This window comes from Schistocerca serialis, chromosome 3 (genome assembly GCF_023864345.2).
Source record: "Schistocerca serialis cubense isolate TAMUIC-IGC-003099 chromosome 3, iqSchSeri2.2, whole genome shotgun sequence".
In the NCBI taxonomy this organism is placed as follows: Eukaryota; Metazoa; Arthropoda; class Insecta; order Orthoptera; family Acrididae; genus Schistocerca; species Schistocerca serialis.
The window spans coordinates 95,598,808-95,615,205 of record NC_064640.1 but is presented as its reverse complement, the minus strand read 5'-3'; positions in this window follow the sequence as shown (position 1 = coordinate 95,615,205).

Below are 16,398 nucleotides of genomic sequence, written 5' to 3'. Positions count from 1 at the left end.
TATGAGTTAGAGTATGATGAAATTTCTTAAGAAACCTTCTTCAGTTGTGACTGGTCCAGAGGCCTCTGATGAATCTCTTCTGCCGGCCGGTGTGGCCGTGCGGTTAAAGGCGCTTCAGTCTGGAACCGCGTGACCGCTACGGTCGCAGGTTCGAATCCTGCCTCGGGCATGGATGTGTGTGATGTCCTTAGGTTAGTTAGGTTTAATTAGTTCTAAGTTCTAGGCGACTGATGACCTCAGAAGTTGAGTCGCATAGTGCTCAGAGCCATTTGAACCATTTTTGAATCTCTTCTCCAAGTTATTTAGTTTCTGAAACGGCACAGCTTCAGGGTCGAATGAATGTTACCCTACTGATATAGCATCAGAGTTGTGAAACTGCTGTAATCCAAGATTCTGGGCCGAGTAAAGAGTTAAAAATTGAAAAGATTTGTGACTAAGAAAATCAAGAGCAAACTGTTCATATAAGAGAGTCATTCATAGAATTAAATACGAGGAAGTGGGTATTTCCAGTAACAGATCCGCAGCGTCATGACTTAATTCAAAATGGTCCCCAAGAAAACCAAGAGAAATCTGATGAAAGTCACCTCAAAGACGCAAAAAAAGATATTTTACTAAATTTCATTTTGCTAGAAAACTGAGTAACGGCTAAAAGAAACATCGCAGATGGTTAGCTTACTCCATATCTCAAGATAAAGTTTGTTGCTTTCCATGTAGACCTTTGTCACATTTGCAGCCACATGTGGTAAAAGAAGGATGTTGTGACTGAAAAGATCTGAGCAGTACATCGCAAAGATATGAACAAACTCAAGGATACATGGAGTGTATGATTAAATGGATGGAATTCTATAAAGGGATAAAATACGGAAAAACAATAGATAAAGAAAACGGGAGACTGATTAAGGAATCAGAAAAGTAGCGGTACACTTGTCTGAAAGATTTATCGATATTATCAGCTAAGTAGCCTGACACAATCTGACATTTAGTACTCATCGAGAATCCCTTAACCTGAACAACAGCGGAAACTTTGGAAATTTTCTTGACATATTTAAATTATTATCCAAATATTATCTAACACTTGCAAGGTATTAATAAAAAACAGCTTTGTCAACATTATCTGAGCCACGAAATCAGAAATGAATTAATTACATTAATATCCAAAATTTATTGCTAATGAAATTACAAACAGAGTGAAACAAGCAAAATACTATGCCTTAATGTTCAATAGTACCGGGGATGTGAGCCGTGGGGAACAAAAAGTCAATAATGTTAAGATTTTGGAATTCCTCAACCCGAGAGAGAGAAGGACGTTTCGTTGGGTTTATTGCCGTCGCAGAAACAACCGGAGAGTATTTAACAAATGATATTTTTAAGGAACTACAAAATATTGGCCTAAATATCCAAAACAGTCGAGGGCAGGGGTATGATAACTGCGCAAATATGGTTGGCATTAATAAAGGTGCCAGAACAAGAATATTCAATATTAATCCACCAGCATTCTTCACGCCGTTGCGGATGCCGTTTTTGGAACTTGCTTTTGATAGATGCAGCTAACAGTTCTAAAACAGATAAAACGTTTTTCTGCTTCATGAATAAAGTTCATGTGCTTTTCACAAAATCATAGAAGCGCTTGGCTCTAATAAAAACTAAATGAAAATCTACATTGAAATCTGTCTGAAATACGACTGGTAAATAGAATCGGAAAAGTAAAAGCAATATATTTGCAGTTTGATGATATCATTGAAAGAGAGAATGACTTCAAATATAAAATTGATGGTTTCTAAACTGTTAGCGACTGTGAAGCAGTCTTGAACGAAATGTTAACTTTTGAGTTTATTGTTGGAATGTACGTGATTTTACTTCGTGTGATCCATATAAGTGAACTATGGCAATCCATTCAAGTGAACTTGAAAGTTGCTATTGATACAACACGTTCATTTCGTGATTGATTTAAAGAATTCCATAATACAAGATTTGATACAAGTGTTGCAGAAGCTATGAAAGAACTGATGAGCCTATGCAGTCTGTTGAAATTCAGTACGGAATTAACTTTTTAACACGATGATACATGGGCAACGGCCTTTTCCGCAGTTGTACACCGGTTCCCGTCGGATACCGAAATTAAGCGCTGTCGAGCGTGGCCGGCACTTGGATGGGTGACCATCTGGGGCGCCAAGCGCTGATGTTATTTTTCGGGGTGACCTCAGCCTCGTGATGCCAACTGAGCGGCTCCGGTCAAAGAAAACCATCATAACGACCAGGAGAGCGGTGTGCTGACCACACGCCCCTCCTATCCGCATCCTCAGTGAGGATGACACGGCGGTCGGATGGTCCCGATGGGCCACTTGTGGCCTGAAGACGCAGTGCTTCTACACGATGATACATGCTATAATAGTTGACACTGAATATCGATTCTAAGCGTTTAACGAATATTTTGAACAATTTGGTTTTATTTACGATATCAGTTATTTGCAGTCTTTACCCAAGGAGAACCTACTGAAACACTGTAATGATGTAAGTAGAATACTTCGAGAATGCGAAAACAACAACATACAGCCTTTCGAACTTTATAAGAAACGCCAGCTTTTAAAATCGAATCCACTGGACTCAATCGAAGACGCTAAAAAACTTATTCAGTACATTTTAGAAAATAATTTAGAAGAAGTATATCGAAATGTTTAAATAACAGTCAGAATCATGCTCACAGTTACCAGTTCCGCTCATCACACCTTCGTTTGAGAGAAGCTGCTCAGTTTAAATTGATTAAGACCTACTTGAGAAGCACGTTGAGCCAAGAAAGACTCTCTACGTTGTAAGTCCTGTCAATTGAAGTGGAAATAGCGGATAGTATTAATTATTACGTAATCTATAAAAAAAATACAGTTAGACGAAAAACCGAAAAGTTCGTCTATTATAAATGGTGTTTGTTTATTGTATTTTTTGTGATTGCAGTACTACTTGTATAGTATACCAATAAAATTTGTGTATAACTGTTGTTAGTGTTAATTCAGCTCATTTAATTTAACATTTTCTTTCTGACTGGAAAATGAAAGATGCTTCGCATAGCTGATTTGTCAACGAAGTCCAGTTTTCGTCTTGTGCCGCCATTGTGTGAGGGCGTGCTTCCACCCACCAGAAGGCGTAGTGTTTTAAGGCACTGAGCTCTTTCTCAGATCCATGTCCACGTTTTACACTACTGGCCATTAAAATTGCTACACCACGAAGATGACGTGCTACAGACGCGAAATTTAACCAACAGGAAGAAGATGCTGTGATATGCAAATGATTAGCTTCTTAGAGCATTTACACAAGGTTGGCGCCGGTGGCGACACCTACAACGTGCTGACATGAGGAACGTTTCCAACCGATTTCTCATACACAAACAGCAGCTGACCGGCGTTGCCTGGTGAAACGTTGCTGTGATGCCTCGTGTAAGGAGGAGAAATGCGTACCATCACGTTTCCGGCTTTGATAAAGGTCGGATTGTGGCCTATCGCGATTGCGGTTTATCGTATCGCGACATTGCTACTCGCGTTGGCCGAGATTCAATGACTGTTAGCAGAATATGGAATCAGTGGGTTCAGGGGGGTAATACGGAACGCCGTGCTGGATCCCAACGGCCTCGTATCACTAGCAGTCGAGATGACAGGCATCTTATCCTCATGTCTGTAACGGATCGTGCAGCCACGTCTCGGTGCCTGAGTCAACAGATGGGGACGTTTGCAAGGCAACAACCATCTGCACGAACAGTTCGACGACGTTTGCAGCAGCATGGACTATCATCTCTGAGACCATGGCTGCGGTTACCCTTGACGCTGCATCACAGACAGGAGCGCCTCACCGACGAACCTGGGTGCACGAATGGCAAAACGTCATTTTTTCGCATGAATCCAGGTTCTGTTTACAGCATCATGATGGTCGCATCCGTGTTTGGTGACATCGCGGTGAACGCACATTGGAAGCGTGTATTCGTCATCGCCACACTGGCGTATCACCCAGCGTGATGCTATGGGGTGCCGTTGGTTACACGTCTCGGTCACCTCTTGTTCGCATTGACGGCACTTTGAACAGTGGACGTTACATTGCAGATGTGTTACGACCGCATGTTGCAGGTCCTCTATGGGACTTTCTGGATACATAAAATGTTCGACTGCTGTCCTGGTCAGCACATTTTCCAGATCTCTCACCAACTGAAAACGTCTGGTCAATGGCGACCGGGCAACTGGCTCGTCACAATACGCCAGTCACTACTCTTGATGAACTGTGGTATCGTGTTGAAGCTTCATAGGCAGCTGTAGCTGTACACGCCATTCAAGCTCTGGTTGCTCAGGCGTATCAAGGGCTTTATTACGGCCAGAGGTGGTTGTTCTGGGTACTGACTTCTCAGGATCTATGCACCCAAATTGCGTGAAAATGTAATCACATGTCAGTTCTAGTATAATATATTTGTCCAATGAATACCCGTTTATCATCTGCATTTCTTCTTGGTGTAACAATTTTAATGGCCAGTGGTGTACGTTACTGAATCTACTACCGGTAGGAGAAACTGCGTGATGGTTTCTTTGCAAGGGCTAGAACCGATTTCCGCCCCCGTCTTTGTATTGTTCGAGCTTGTACTCGGTGTCTGGGGATCTTGTCGGCAGCGGGACGTGAAAGGCGATAAGCCTTTCGCTCCGCGCACCAGCCAATGTCGCAAATGGAGAGGAAGGAAAAAAATATGGAAACACTAAAAACACAAGACATTACCATACCTATTTCACTGTAGGAAACCTATTGGCATTCAAAATAGCTTCCATTCGTCTCGGAATGAATAATTACTGGTCCAGTTCGGTTCCATCCAAAGTTGACGACAAAAGCTCAATAATGTTGGGATCAGGTGACTGTGCTGACTAGAGGAGCTGCGACACTCCGTCCCCGTACTCATAAAATCAATCGTGGATGATGCGAGGTGTGTGAACAGAGACCCTGTTGTCCTGGACTACATCATTTCCACCGGGGAACAAACATTGAGCCTTGGGATGGACCTGATTAGTCAAAATGGTCACATAATCGTTGGCAGTAATGCGACCTTGCAGAGGAACCGCGGGGTTCCTAGAATACGACGATATGGATGTCCAAATAATTACCGAACTCCCTTCATGTTTCATTCTTTGGACGTAAACTCGACTAGAACTTCGAAACAGTATGAAACAAGACTCATACGATCAAATGACCTGCTTCCATATCACCATACTCCAGGTTTTATGACTTCAGCAGCGCCGGCCGCTGTGGCCGAGTGGTTCTAGGCCCTTCAGTCCGGAACCGCGCTGCTGCTACGGTCGCAGGTTCGAGTCCTGCCTCGGGCATGGATCTGTGTGATGTCCTTAGGTTAGTTAGGTTTAAGTAATTCTAAGTCTAGGGGACTGATGACCTCAGATGTTAAGTCCTATAGTGATTAGAGCCATTTGAACCATTTTTGAACTTCAGCAGCACATTTTCCTAGTATGGGCATTAGCATCACTGATAAGTGGTTTTGGGATTCCAGCAGGCCCAGCACTTCCCTGCCTATGTTGCACTCTTCCTGTTGTTTTGGTGCTCATAGGGTTCGCAAATGCTATATTCAATTTTGCGGTGACCTTTGCAGTTTTCGTTCTCGTATTTGTCGTCACAACTCTCTTCAATGACCGTTCAAAAATGTTTGAAATGGCTCTGAGCACTGTGGGACTTAACATCTGAGGTCATCAGTCACTTAGAACTACTTAAACCTAACTATCCTAAGGACATCACACACATCCATGCCCGAGGCAGGATTCGAACCTGCGACCGTAGCGCTCGCGTGGTTCCAGACTGCAGCGCCTAGAGCCGCTCGGCCACACCGGCCGACTTCAATGGCCGTCTCTCACTGTCATACGACAAACAATTTCGTCCGCGTTGTGACTTAAGGGATGGTGCTTTTTCGATTTCCCATATATTATATAAATCTTCGGTACGGTGCCCCTTGAAGCGTCAAACACTTCGGCTCTCTTGGTTACGGAAGCGCCCACAGTACGATCACCAACAATTTGCCCGAGTTAGAATTCACTTAGCTACGACATAATGCATTCACAACTACATAGAACACTGTTCTGCTCACGACTGATACTTTCAATGTATTGAGGACATTACTCAGGTGCCGTTCATGAACAAATACGGCAGTGCAATCAGCAGGCTTGACAAGCATCTGCATTTATGTTGAAGCATGCATTACTTGCGATGTTTCCTTATATTTGTCCATCTCCTGTACGTCTCACGGTGTGCCTGCAATGGAAAAACCAATCACGAATCCCACTGATCAGTACTAACTTCAGAGCGGTTTTCTTCCTGTCTTCGTGTGGTTTTGTCTGTCATAGAAAAGGAAAGCACTTGAGTTAAACATGAGAACATAGTTTAGCGTCGTGTAAACATGGTAGATGGGAACATTAACTTACAAAAGCACAGACGATTATTTTCCCTTAATTATTATCGTGTGATATCGCCTCGAAAGACAAAATAACATTTCAGCACAGTGGTACGTCGACAATATTTTCGTCCGTTTTAGTACCCTTCATGGCAAGCTATCATGGGCTTATCTTTCAGCAAAATAATGCCCGCCCGCACGAGGTGAGAGTCTCTACTGGTTGTCTTCGTGCTTGTCAAACCCTACATTGGCCAGCAAGGTCACCGGATCTTCCCCACTTGAGAACGTTTGGAGCATGATGGGCCGGACCCTACAACTGACGCGTCATATCTCTCAATAGCTCATCGAACAACTCTATCAACCTATTCTAAGTCGAATAACTGCTTGCATAGCGGCCAGAGGTGTACCAAATTTTTATTGACTTTCTAATTTTGTGAAATTCTCTCTCTTAAATAAAGTATCGAATTTTTCTGAAGTTTTCATTTTTTTGTCTTCGAGTGTACGACCCACACACATCTGAGGCTAGCTTCACCACATTATCAATGTCGGAAACGTAGTGGGTTCGAATAAAGGACACAGGATGAAGATTCTAAATTGCACCAATAATAATTCTTTAATATGCTTTAGAAACTGGTAGTCATTACTACTTAAAATGATTACCAGCACGTAAGTACCGTTCAAACTGAGTGAAGATGGATTGTATTTTTCTAGACTTTGAGTGTTTCCCATCTACAATGCCAACGGATCTCACCCATTACTACTCATATGTTTCGTACGTGCTGAAGGGTTGTCACGAACATCATTTGTGTTTTTAGTACACGCAAGGGCCAGAGCTCTGACGCTGAGAGCACCCAGGCTCTGCACCCGTCGGTCGCAGACATCTGTTAAACCACGACCCTTTATTTCCAATTTATTTCCAAAATATTAGTCTCGTATTCTTGCATAAATGATATTCCAACACTGTGGGTATTTGTCAATTTGTTACGCAAGGGATGACTATTCGTTCCTATCTTCTTGTTCCCATTCCTTCAACATTTCCCAGACAAATCCACCTTGCCTTCCCAATTAGTCATTCAGCTTGGATTAAGATGAACGTCATATATTTTCTTGCAATAAATGTCGTACAGAATAAGCTGTAAAACTGATTACATTGGCTCTTGTGACATTGTTTCCGAACTAGACACACGAAGAAAAAACACCTCAATGAAAAGTAATCAAAACGGTACGATATTTACCTCACCTCCTGCAGTAATGCAGATCATTTACGTCGGAATATGATTTAAATTCCTCACATTAGTATCATCTCAGACACTCTTTCGATCTGTATACGCAGCATAAGTAGCTTACGTATAATAAGGTCTCAGTTACTTTCGGGTTTAATTGTACTGCAGTCCACAAAAACATGTTAGGTGCAAAACAAACATAACACTGTGTCATTTAAGGTACGGGGAAAACATCAGAATGCAGCAAACACCGTATGATTTTTGTACATGCATGGTACAAAATACCCTTCTGGGAACAACCAATGTCGCTGGAAGAAGCCGCTAGCCCCTTTCCGTACTGACAGTCATTCCAAAATATGACGACGCAGTAACCGTCGAAACACGTAGTGGATAAAGAAGGAGTGACTGACGCAGAAATAATAATACTTTAATTCAGACTGGCAGTAGCAGTTCCCACAGAAGAGCCCATAATGAATGAAACATTTAATAAAGTTAATAATACGTGTCACTGTAAAATTACAACAGTGTGCAAACACAGTCAACACAAATAAATTACTCAAGAATCTTTGTCGACTGTGTCGTGACTTGCATTTCTTTTACAGGAAATCACAGCGGGTGTCATGGGTATATGGATAAACGTGTATTCTCGGTGCACTTCAGCAGCGCACGCTGTGTCATAAATCATGAACGGGAGAAATCGGCTTGTTCTGTTTATCAACATGCCTCACCTACATATCCCTGACTACTCTGCAATTCACAGTTAAGTGCCTGGCAGAGAATTCATCGAACCTCCGTCAGACTCTTTCTCTGCCGTTCCTCTCTCGAACAGCGCGCGGGAAAAAGAAAAACACATCTTTCCGTGTAAGCTTTGGTTTGTCTTGTTTTATTACGATACTCATTTCTCCCTTTGTATGTGGTCACCAATAAAATATTTTAGCATTCGGAGGAGAAAATCGGTGATTGAAATTTAATGAAAAGATTTCGCCGCAACGAAAAACGCCTTTGTTTTAATGATTGCCTCCCCAGTCGGCGTATCATACCCGTGACACTCTCCGTATTTCTCGATAATACGGATTGAGCTGCCCTTCTTTGAACTTTTTCGATGTCCTCCGTCACTCCAAAAGAGGACGACAAAACGTAGTGCAGGCAGACTTTTTTGTAGACCCGTTGCATCTTCTTAAAGAGTCCTGCCAATAAAACGCAGCTTTTGGATCATTTTCCCCACAATGTTATCCATGTATCGTTCCAATTTATGTTATGCATAATTATAATGGCTCTGAGCACTATGGGACTTAACTTCTGAGCTCATCAGTCCGTAGAACTTAGAACTACTTAAACCTAACTAACCTAAGGGCATCACACACATCCAGGCCCGAGACAGGATTCGAACCTGCGACCGTAGCCGTCGCGCGGTTCCAGACTGTAGCGCCTAGAACCGCTCGGCCACCCCGGCCGGCAGCATAATTATAATCCATAAGTATGTAGCTGAATTGACAGCCATTAGATTTTCGCGATTTATCGTGGAACTAAATTTTAACGGATTTCTTTTATCACTCATGTGGATGACCTCACATTGTACATTATTTAGAGTCAATTGCCACCACACAGATTTCCTGGCTAAATCATTTCTCAGTTGGTTCTGATCTTCTGGTGACTCTACTAGATGGTACATTACAGCATCATCTGCAAACAATCGAACATGATTGCTCAGGTTGCCTCCTAATTCGTTTACATGGATTAGGTACAGCAGAGGGCTACGTCGCCTCCTTGGGGAACGCCAAATATAAAATCTACTTTACTCTATGACTTTCAGTTGCTATGAACTGACACCTTTCTGACAGGAAATCACGAAACCCGCCAACTGAGACGATATTCCACAGGCCCGCAATTTGATGAGAAGTTGTTGCGAGGGACGGTTTCAAAAGACTTTTGGAAAGCAAGAAATATGCTATCAATGTGAGATCCCCTGTCGATAGCCCTTATTACTAGAGCTACTTGTGTTTCACAAGAACGATATTTTTTGAATGCGTGCTGATTGTGTGTCAATAAATTGTTTTCTTCGAGATAATCCATAATGTTCGAACACAGTATATGTTCCAAAATTCTACTGCAAATCGACGTCAGTGATACTGATCTGTAACACAGTAGATTACTCCTATTTCCTTTCTTGAGTACTGGTGTGCCTGTGCAATATTCCAGACTTTAGTTACGCATCCTTCGTCGAGCGAGCGATTACTAAGTAAGGGCCATCGTATCAGCTTACTCTGAAAGGAACCTAATTGATATACAATCTGGATCTGAAGACCTGCTCTTACTAAGTGATTTAAGGTGCTTCGGTACATCGGCGACATCTACTTCTAAGTTACTCATGTTGGCAGCTGTTCTTGATTCGAATTCTGGAATATTTACTTCGTCTCCTTTGGCGAAGTAATTTCGGTAAACCGTATTTAGTTACTCCGTTTTAGTGCCACTCTCATCATTAACATAACGACTGCTATCGTGCAGTGAAGATATTAATTGCGTCTCGTCGTTGGTGTACTTTAAATACGACTAGAATCTTTTTGGATTTTCGGCCAGATATGGAAACAAGAGTTTGGTCCTGGAAACAAAATATTAAAAGAATATCGCATTGAAGGCCACGCCAAGTTTCGTGCATCAGTAAAACATCACCAGTCTAGAAGATTTTGCGTTCTTTTAAACTTGGCATGCGATTTTTTCGTTGCTTCTGCAACAGTTTTCTGACCAGTTTTGTTTACCGTGGGTGATCAGCTCCGGTCTAAGCTTACAAGGAGACGGCACGACCGTGGGGACGGGGATTTGTCCACAATTTTGTGTGGTGAAACAGGACCCCTAACACCTCACGTGGTTAAAATGTTAGGACTCACTACTCGGAAAATCCCTAGAAAAATCGATCCAAAGTTGCTTAGGTGCCGTATGAGTATAAAATGTTAGTCCATTGCCGAGCCGCCGTTTGGCCTACATGGTGACGGCACGGTAGCTCAGCGTGTTCGGTCAGGGGGTTAGCTGCCCTCTGTAATAAAGAAACTGAGTTAATTGATCAACGACGAACTGAAACGGGTGTCTTGCGACGTCCGCCCCGAGCAGTTGAAACGAACAAAATAAAAACAGCCGGCACGGTAGCTCAGCGTGTTCGTTCAGAGAGCCGGTTGGCCTCTGTAATAAAAAAAACTGAGTGGAATGATCAACCACCGAACTTGAACAGGATGTCTTGCGACGTCCGCAACGACCAAACACAATGATCAATAACGAAAAAAAAAAAAAACATGGTTTGCGTTCGGACCCTTATGCCAGAGGTCTTGGGTTCGATTCCTCCTCCAGTACATTTTTTTTCTTCTGTTGCTTGCAAAATTGCAGCGCATTGTTACAGGAGAATCGTGAAATTAATTCCCGGGAAGATTGTATAAAAATTCATTCTATAATTCACCATAAATTATCGTCACCAATATTCCGAGACATGATTTGCCTCAAAATTATCAGAAACTCAAAACATTTTCGTAAATATTAATGGGGCATGTTTTTGTACAGATTTATTGCAAACGCCCTGTGATTGTAAAAAATCCGCTTTCATATGTTGCGCAAGATGTCGCAAAAACTATTGCTTTGTTTGTTTTTACGATAATTACCACTGCGGTTCTTGTTTATAATTATTATATGTATAAAAATTGAATGTTTCCCAATCGACTTTGTTATTCTGATTAAAAACCCAATGTTTCTCCTCATATACTTTACTATGAAAAATGGAAAACCCACCGCCATGAATTGTGTTGTTGGACAAAAAGAAAATAATTTTTATTCAATAATGTAACTAATTTGTTAAAGGTAATGCAGGTTTGGGAAACTTTCTGAATAATTGGTGGAATAACAAAAGAAAATGAAACAGAAGGGAGAAAAGTGTCGGAGGAGGAATCGAACCCGAGACCTCTGACGTAAGAGAACGAGCCCTAAACATCTAGGCCAGACGGCGCCTCTGCAATGCACTAATATTTTATACTCATACTGCACCTAAGAAACTTTGGATCGATTTTTCCCGGGATTTTCCGGGTAGTGCGTCCTAATATTTTAACCACGTGAGGTGTTAGGGGTCCTCCTTCACCACACAAAATTTCGGACAAATCCCCGGCCCCACGGTCGTGCCGTCTCCTTGTTAGATAGTTATTTTTGAAGGAATGTTGTCTGTCTCTTAGGAATGTGTCAGGCCAATTTCTATCTGCTTTTTTAAATAGATATACACTGACGGCAAAAAAATCATGACACCAAGGTGTTGAGCGAGATGAACGGAAGTTGGTAGGCGTGTTTCTACATCTGAAAGGTGAAGTCAACTCAAATTTCGCATCTGTCACATAAGAGTGATGCTAGTAGCGCCTCTATAGGAATGCAAATAAGGTTTGCTTTAAATACACGCTGAAACTGTCGTGGGCGTCAGTTATCTTTGAGAATGAACGTGGTGAGTTGGTGTTAGTCAAGAAATCCTTTAAGGTGACACAGCCACCATTATCAATACCTCACTGAGTTTGAACGAGGTCGTGTAATAGAGCATCGAGAAGCTCCTTCTGTGATATTGCACGAATGCAGCTACTGTACATGATTGCTGGTAGCAGTGGTCACGAGAATGTACGGTCCCAAGAGGACTGGGTTCCGGACGGCCACGGGCCCCTACCGAGAGGGAAGACCACCGTCTTCGGTGTGCGGATCTGGCGCATCGTACTGCACCTGCAGCACCAACTTGAGCAGCGGTTGGCACCACAGTGACGCAACGAACTGCTACAAATGGGTTACTTAACGCACGGCTCCTAGCCAGACACACCGTATCGTGTATTCCCCTGACCCTAAATCACCGCTTTTTGCGACTTCAGCGGTGTCAAATGAGAGCTCATTGGAGGGCATGGTGTAGGTCTGTTGTGTTTTCTGATGAAAGCTGGTTCTGCCTCGGTGCCATTGATGGCCAAGTGAAGGTTAATAGGAGGCAAGTTGAGGGTCTGCAACCAACCCGTCTGAGTGCTAAACAAACTGGACCTACACCTGGAGTTATGGTCTGGGGTGCGATTTCGTATGACAAAAGGAGCACTCGTGTGATTATCCCACGCATCCTGACTACAAATTTGTACGTCAGTCTGGTGATTCGACCTGCTCTGCTGCCATTCATGAACGGCATTCCGGGGCGTGCATTCGGACAGGATAACGCTCGCCCACATACCGCTGTTGTAACCTAACATGTTCTATAGTGTGTCGACATGTTGCGTTGGCGTGTTAGATCATCAGATATGTCTCCAATTGAGCAAATATGGGACATCAGACGACAACTCCAGCGCCATTCACAAGCATTAAGCGTTCCCGTATCGATCGATCAAGTGCAACAGCCATGGAACTCCATCCCATAAACTGACATCCAGCACCTGTACACCACAATACATGCACTTTTGCATGCTTGCATTCAATATTCTGGAGGTTATACCGTTTATTAATGTACCAGCATTTCGCATTTACAATGGCTTATCCCATGCTTACATTAACCTGTGATCTTGCAATGTTAATCACATAAAAACGTTACCTAGGCAAATTTATTTCAGAAATTTCATTACTCCACATTTTCCGTCAAAGTATTTTGCGTTTATTTTTGGTGGATTTGGATGTTGCGGTATTCAGCCTCACTACCTAACTATGTGGTCACTAATTCCTGTATCCGTCATTATCACCCTATTTGCTCAACATTATTTGTTGCTAAGAGCGCAAATATGTCTTCACAACCGTTTACATTTCGAGTGGTGTATGAGTGGGGTACCTATTTGAAATGAGTTATCTTTGAATTGGTCAGCAACTGTATCATCTGAGTCAGGTGGTCGGTAAGTGGAACTAGTTATTTCATTCCGGTTGTGTAGTATAAGCTCAGCCCATACTAACTCACAGGAGCTATCTTCTTTAGTTTCACTACACGTTAAACTACTTTTGAAACTGCCCCACCAACTGTATTTCAGCTATCCTTTATGAACACTGTTAGGTCTTTTGTAAAAATTTCTGATTAACTTATCTCACTTCAAGCGTAGACTGTTCACACATGACACTTCACAATAACAAAAGTTTGTCGCCGAATTGGCGTACACCATAGAGGCGTCATTCGAATATTCATACACTGTCGCCGGCCGGTGTGGTCGAACGGTTCTAGGCGCTTCAGTCTGGAACCGCGCGACCGCTACGGTCGCAGGATCGAATCCTGCCTCGGACGTGGATGTGTGTGATGTCCTCAGGTTAGTTAGGTTTAAGTAGTTCTGAGTTCTAGGGGACTGATGACCTCAGATGTTAAGTCCCATAGTGCTCAGAGCCATTTGACCCATACACTGTCGTTTGACAACACCAGCTGAATACCGCTACATAAAATTTTTGGCTCGTAGGTACTCTGAAGGGAACAAAACAGAACTGCTCGCTGTCATTTTGGGGGTAACTGGGATAACTGTGTCAACCCAGACAGGAAACACTAGGAATGGAACATGAATGAGTGGGAAAAGCAGGATTCGTCGCCCAGGTATCGTCGCAAGTCTCAGGCATGCTGTCCCGTGGTATAAGCAGGGAGGTGGTTCATTCCTGTTTTGGGCCGATCATGATCAGAACGCATTTTGAACGCCTCTCATGGCTATCAACGATTACTTGAGGTCTGTAGAGTATCGGGACAGATTCGCCAACCTACTGCACTTCCTTCAAGTCACCATTTCGACGATGGGCTCGTCACCAAGACCACCTCATGAATACCTTCCAACAAAAAAAAAAAAAAAATGGTTCAAATGGCTCTGAGCACTATGGGACTCAACATCTGAGGTCATAAGCCCCTAGAACTTAGAACTACGTAAACCTAACTTACCTAAGGACATCACACACATCCATGCCCCAGGCAGGATTCGAACCTGCGACCGTAGCGGTCACGCGGTTCCAGACTGAAGCGCCTAGAACCGCACGGCCACACCGGCTGGCTACCTTCCAACAGAAGACTGGAATCAGCCGAAAGGTTTAGGGCAATGTCGTCAAACTTTTTTGGTCGAGAGACAATGCCAATATTGTAGGCCACACACATACTGAATTTATTATTAATTTGTAACGTACGTAAATTAGTGTATTATGAACCCCCAATAGACTATCTATAGCAAGTGGACGATAAGTTGGCAGCCGGCCCCCACGTACTGATCGTTAAAAGTCGGCAGCATTCGAAACACTTCTTGTCGATTGTTCGGTTTCAGATTACTGCCACACTCAACAGCCCAAAAATTGTGACACTGTTGTATCCTGCCGAAGTTTTGTTGTGCTGTCCGTCTGAGCGCATAATTAATTGAGTGATAGCACTAACTGCATTTTTATTTAAATCCGTTAGGCAATACGAGACACGTTCACAAATGTTATGAATGTCATTTTTATTTCATTGAGTTGTATTATACTAGCTTTAATTTAAATTCGTATTCCTTGCTATGAATATATACTACATTTGAAGAAGACTGTCTATAGTGAATATTCACGAATCCGTGGTATTTCAGTGTGAATTTTATACCATAGCAGTTAATAAGTACGAGGCACACAAGCCCAGCATTGGAAGACAAACAGGAAAACATTCTCTTTTACCTCGTAACCACAGATCTATCTGCCCCTTCACTTAGTTTCGTCCCTCCGAGGACCGGGCAACTTTTCTCGCACCTACTACAATTCCTTCAGTATATTTTTCAGTCGACAAAGTAGTCACGTACAGCCAACAGTTGCAAATGCGAAGTATGTAATTCTTTACCGGTTTCAGGTATACGTAAATTATCCGTCTTCAGAAGTTATTGGACATGAACACCTGTTACTAATGGAAATGTATCTTCGAAATTGGTAGAGAATAAATACCTACAATTGACAGTCGCTGGCTGAGCCTGACTCTTCAGTCGTATAAAACTGTTGTGCATTTTCTGACAATGATCCACCCTGTCTGTGATATTACAATCCTCCAATATAGGGAATAAGAATTTTAAATTGCCGCGAGCCGTTTTCACAATAGTTAGACTTTTTGTGATGTATTCACCGGAGTCGAATGTTGGCGCTGGCTGGAATAATCGTGGTAGCATGGGCCAACGACGGGGATTGGCCACTGACAGAATTTCACAAAATGTCTGCCACCATGTACGCGAGCGTGTAAAATAAGAAAACGCTGCTGACTAGTTCTCAATGAATTAAAAGGAAGAATAGAGTGCGCCTGTCTAATCGAGTCCAGGCTACCTTGTCCCTGTGAAAATAAAGTTCACCTATCGTGCACAGTCTTATAATGCTTATGTTGCTTGACAAGTGCGTGTGAAGTGTGCAGGAAAAGAAGGGACTCATTAGTAATTTGACAATTTGAATCGCTGTCAAAGCCGAGTCTGAGATCAGTCTATTTTGTCCCTTACGTTGGCCGGCTGGTGTGGCCGAGCGGTTCTAGGCGCTTCAGTCTGGAAGTGCGCGACGGCTACGGTAGCAGGTTCGAATCCTGCCTCGGTCATGGATGTATGTGATGTCCCTAGGTTAGTTAGGTTTAAGTAGTTCTAAGTTCTACGGGACCGATGACCTTAGATGTTAAGTCCCATAGTGCTTAGAGCCATTTGAACCCTTACGTTGATTTGAAACTACTTTTATGCAAGGTAAGTCATCAGTATCGTTAAAAAATCATGTTACGTTCTTCTAACGGGCACATAAACTTTATTCTGTTGCCATTAGCCTAAAACTTTCAAACCAACAAACAGCTGATGAGTCCCT